Source organism: Onychostoma macrolepis, unplaced genomic scaffold (genome assembly GCF_012432095.1).
Source record: "Onychostoma macrolepis isolate SWU-2019 unplaced genomic scaffold, ASM1243209v1 Scaffold104, whole genome shotgun sequence".
Taxonomy (NCBI): Eukaryota; Metazoa; Chordata; class Actinopteri; order Cypriniformes; family Cyprinidae; genus Onychostoma; species Onychostoma macrolepis.
Genome location: NW_026704603.1, coordinates 7,501 through 13,223, shown reverse-complemented (window position 1 = coordinate 13,223; position 5,723 = coordinate 7,501). Strand labels below are relative to the sequence as shown.

General features: G+C 32.5%; 1 long non-coding RNA gene across 1 annotated transcript in view; it reads right to left on the bottom strand.

Moving 5' to 3' along the window:
* Window positions 1-126: 126 nt before the first annotated feature.
* The window catches only part of LOC131535027 (uncharacterized), a 7,062-nt gene continuing 1,465 nt past the window's right edge, over window positions 127-5,723 (bottom strand). The window contains exons 2-3 of the long non-coding RNA XR_009269490.1: window positions 2,176-2,349; window positions 127-2,091 (exon numbers count right to left, since the gene is read on the bottom strand). This is a non-coding gene — a long non-coding RNA (uncharacterized LOC131535027). The remainder of the gene's footprint in view (window positions 2,092-2,175; window positions 2,350-5,723) is intronic.

The following is a 5,723-nucleotide window of genomic DNA, read 5'->3' as shown; positions in this document are numbered from 1 at the left end:
ATTATATGATATGATGATAATTCACTGTAGTTCAGTAAGACATAGGACAAGCCCGCAAATGGTTTTATTTGAAAGAACAACTGCGGTGATAAATAAGACAATAATACCAAATAGTCCATCAGCGTGAACTGGGGTTTTATGTGTGGATAATGGGAATAAAAACCTTTCTGAAACAATATTTTTATTTATTTATTTTTTGCATATAGGCCTATTTTAAATGTTTGTGTTTACTAAAACAGCTGTTATTAAATCTAACCTACAGCAAATATTATTATTAATGTGCTTTAGTGCGTATTTAAGCAATAAATGTTCATATTTTATCTGCAACATTTTTATTTATACTTTTATATATAGTCTATATGCACAAATTAAATCGCTGGTTTTGTGGCTCAATCCTTTAAAAAGAGCCAGGAATCACTGTACTATATTAGGCCTACTGATTTGAGATTTTTAGTAGTTATTATAAAATTAAGAGATTTGTGAAATCCCTGGGGGGACATAGTTAGATCTATTTTAAAATAGAGATCTATTTTTATATCATTCATATTTTACATAATTCATTTATTTATTACAGTATGTTTAATGTCAAACCCTCTCCTTGAGACTCGAGCGCTCTGCTGGTAAACTGTGATCTTATCTCATGACTCCCTCTTGAGGCTGCATCAGGACTGAAACTATACCATGACACTGTCATATACTATTTCTAGAATTAAATTGAATTTTCTTATCATCTTCAGGCTTATATTATAATGTACTGTATTTAGAAAAATACGTTAAACCCACTTAAGTAAAAAAGGCTAAGTTATGTCATGATTTCCATGCTTACTACGTATTAACAATATAAACAATTTTCATGAAGATACAAAAAACAAACAATCAACAAAACAAAAAATAAATAAATGATTAATTGGAAATTTTAAGTGGGGGACCTCAATATGGCCATGAATTTCATTACAACTACATAATCACAATATACAAAATCCTAACATATACAAAGTCTATCTATCTATCTTCACTGTAAAAAATTGCCGGGAATTTACAGGATTAGAGTATTATTTTACAATATATTACTGTAGTCAGAAATGTGAAATCAATGCATGCTGGGTAATTTTCTTACAAATGACTGAATGAACAGCAGAATGATGCTAACATCACAGTAATTTACTGCTCTTGTTTTACTGTGAATTCACATTATAAAGCTGTCTTTCACTGTGCAACTGTGAGAAATTTAGTTGTTTACTACTGTAATTGCTTTGAAGTCACCATAATGGTGATTATTGATTAGTATTTGTTAGGGTTATTTGACCTCGCATATTCATATTCAAATTTCTGATCTAGTCATGTCAGAAGTGTGACAAATGAAAACATTTGTTAAAATTATGAAAAACTAGAATATGAATATTCTTCGGATAAACAAAGATTTTATTTTAGCATTACTTAAAAGGATTAACCAATAACTTGTTTCATATTCATAAATATTTGTGGATGGATTTTTCACAATAATGAACCACCTGCTGAGAAACTTCTTTGAAAGATGTGACAAAAATACTTGACATACAAATCACAACAACAGTAACACTCAACAAATAAAAACAACACTTACATCATAAACCAACATTACAAAATAAACAACACAAACTGCTCAAAGTGAACCAAAAAAACAAAACAAAAAAACAAGTTCAACAGCATAAATAAAACCAACAAGTAATACTGGGAACCTTCATCGTACATATGAACTGTAGAAACACAGTATGATGCTGTTTGTTTACAATAAATTTCTGAGAGTGCAGTTAGATACAAGAGAAGTCCCGCTGTGAAATTACTGTGAAAGTCATGCAGTTATTAACCTGGAATATACTGTAATTTCACACTAAACATTTGCAGTGCAGTTAATATGTCCAATCTACTTATTTTAAAAAATGTTCCCATGAGACTGGAAAAAAATGTAGGCTGAATGAAAATTAATAACAAAATCCTTCACATATGAAACTGCTGGATCAGTATCAGCATTAATGTCCAGGAGACAGTCTTGTTCAGGACGTGTTGTTTTGATTCACTTGTTTGGAGCTTGTGGAGTTTCCCTGTCAAATACTGTACAATACAGAGAAAGATAAAACACACTGAGATCTGCTTTAATACAAGATAATAAATGAAAGCATTGAATCAATAACTCACTGTAGTTTCTTCAGTTTACAGTGTGGATCCTCCAGTAGAGCAGAGCGCAGCTTCTCTCCTGAGTCTCCTGGATTATTATATCTCAGATCCAGTTCTGTCAGGTGTGAGGAGTTTGATCTCAGAGCTGAAATCAGAGCAGCACAGCCTTCCTCTCCAATACTGCAGAAACACAGCCTGCAGAGAGTGAAGAACATGAATGATCTCTGAGATTGTGTTTAAGCTTTAGGCTGAGAGTGTGTTTGTATGAGCTCTACTTTTTCTACACACCAGGATCGGTGCTATAGAGATTTTATCTTGCCAGCAGCTGAGACATTAATTTAACTGCACTCTAAATACTCCCGTATCGTGATTTCAACCGTGCCACTCAGATTGTGAGGCAAGTGGATTTTGAATGCAGCTTCCAAAAGACAAACATAGCCAAATAATATATATTTTTAAATATTTGATAAACGATCACACCGGTGTGATTAGTTCGTTCAGTGCGGCACATCATCAGCTGCTAAATTCAGATCAGATTTACCTCTTATGGTGACACGGGCAAAACTATATTTTGGGCCCCCCTTCCTTATTAATAGGCCTATATAATAGTACCACCCCAGCAAACAAAAATATTTCGTAATCAGTGGAAACCGTGACAGTGTTTTCTTCGCAATAAGTGCTTCCGTTCAGTCAATAAAAATCGAACGTCTTAATTTGTTTGAGAATGAAGACCGTTCCATTAATAAACTCCAGCGTCGTGGCCATATTACCACTTCGGGAGTGCATTATTTCTCTAATAATTTGAACGGCCTGGAGTCACAACCACACATCAAGACATTATGATGATTTATTTCAAGACATCTGTCATGTTTCCATCCTGAAATCTTGTGTGTTTAACTAATTTCTTGCGCACCTCATAAACCTTCCATTGCAATGTTAATATATATATATATATATATATATATATATATATATATGTATATATATATATCAGAGGTCACGTTAACCGAAAATTCTCCGTCATTGACGGAATTTTTTTAGCAGTGACGGAAAAATCTGAAGGCCGTCCGTCACTTTGGCAGATGACACACACTGAGGGTGATCTATTGTAGTTTATAACTGTAATTCCCAGCCCTGTCCAGTTGGTGGCGACTGCGCTCCAGTGAGGCAGCAGAGCGCGCGATCGTCTCCAGAACAAAAATAAAGGTCTTTTGCTGTGTCTTTGATTACTCACAGGTGAGTATAGTAAAGCGAATCGCTTGATCTGAGGTGTCTACAGCGATCTATCACGCCACATTAAAGCCAAAACGGTATTTATTGTTTGAATTTCCTAATAAAATGGACAGAATTTGAAACCTGAGACTGCATTTCATATCAAAAGTAACAACGCACAAAGTTTAGCCGATTGTCTAGCGTTACTGTGCATTCATCAAATGAAAACAGCATCGATTGGGAGTTAAGAAACGATATTGGTTCATAAAAATAAGAATCTATTAAAACAGAGAAATCGGTTTTATTTTATTTTTTATCCAGCACTAGCATATTTTGTTGTTTTAAGTGTCCTCCGCTGTCACTGACGCAGTCTCTGTTCTCTTCATAAAGAAATAAATGCATGAGCCAATATGCTCGTCCTTTAGGTTCATTATTAAAAATGAAAACGTGAACAAAAATAAAAGCAATTAAATGGGTTATTATAATTAAAAAACGAAAATTAAAATGACGGGTAATAATAGATTATGACGGAATTTTTTACGACCCTGTCCGTCAAAATGACGGATAATATTAAAGTCTAACGCAACCTCTGATATTGTTAGCAGAGCACACCAATAACACACGAAATACGTAGTGCTTTTCTCATCTCTCAGTCGCTCTGACTGGCACACCTTTTTTATTAAACAAAAACAGGCATTTATCTGAAATAAAAAGCTTTTGTAACATTATACACTACACCATTCAAAAGCTTAGAGTCAGTATTATTATTTATTTTATTTTTTTTGGAAAATAAATTATAGAAATTAATACTTTTATTTAGCAAGGATGGTTTAAATTGATCAGAAGTGATAATAAAGACATTTATAATGTTACAAAAGATTTCTATTTCAGATAAATGCTGTTTTTCTGACCTTTCTATTCATCAAAGAAACCTGAAAAAATTTCTGCTCTGCTGTTTTCAACATCATAATACCGTATTGACCCGAATATAAGACGACCCTGATTATAAGACGACCCCCTTTTTCCAGATGTACCTTTTGGAAAGTGGCTTTTGAAAACCAAATCTTGTTTTTCTCTCCTCTGTAAAACACATTTTTCTTAAATTATTTTCATATTGCATATTTTTCCTATTTTAATGTTTTTTTTTTTTTTTTTTTTTTTTTGAAGTATGGTAAATACTGGTAAAATGTACCAACAATGACACTGAAAAATATACACTTTTTGATATACCATAAAAATAACAGGTAGCCCATCTGAATTATATAACAATTAGGCTATCCATCTCATATTAGCCTACCAAAATTTTATTAAGAGTAGAAGTGAAATCGTATTGTAGTCTTCAAATCTGGGTACTGTCTTATGTTTGAAAATCACTTACAGAGGAAGTTTGGTCCCATCAGGCTAACATGACAGTCACGACTCTGCCGCTGTAAGCTTTTCTTTTTCTTTTGTTTTCACTCAAGATCTTTAAAACACACATTAACATTACATATTTCATGGCACACTCGTTTTATGTGTGTTTGTCGCCACCTATTGTTGTGGGTGTATTATTGACATGTCAAAGTCTAGACCCTGAATATAAGACGACCGCGTTTTTTCAGATGCATTTCCAAGAAAAAAACATCGTCTTATATTCGGGTCAATACGGTAATAATAAATGTTTTTTTGAGCAGCAAATCAGAATATTATTATGATTTCTGAAGGATTGTGTGACTGGAGTAATGATGCTAAACATTTAGCTTTGAAATCACAATAAAGTACAATTTAAAATATATTCAAATAGAAAACAGTTATTTTAAATAGTAAAAATATTTCAAAATTGTACTGTTTTGCTGTACTTTGGATCAAATATGGATTTCAAAAACGTTTGACTGGTAGTGTATAGGCAACTTAAATTATTCTCTTATTTCTAGCTTTTAATTGGCTTAGAAATCAGATACACTGCTGGACAACAACCAATAATAATAATTTGTTTATATACTATAAACACTTTTTTATCACATAATAAGACAGAATAATTTATATACTGTAATAAATGCTATGTCAATTAGCACTACATTTTTCATATACTTTTATTTATTACCTGGAGATGACTTGAAACACAAAAATAAACCATATATTGTCGCAATCGCATGTTCAATGTCTTCATGTTTCCAAATGTTTCAGTTTTTCTGTGAAAACAACTGTTTTCATACAGCGATAGCTGTGTACAAAACAACAAAACAAAGTATAAAAGTATATATAAAAAAGAAAAGAAAATTCACATTTATGTATAGGTTGGAGTGTTGAGTATTTTCTCCTTCCCTCCTCCTCCCCCCTCCCTCTCCCTCTTCCCAATGATAATAATAATAATAATA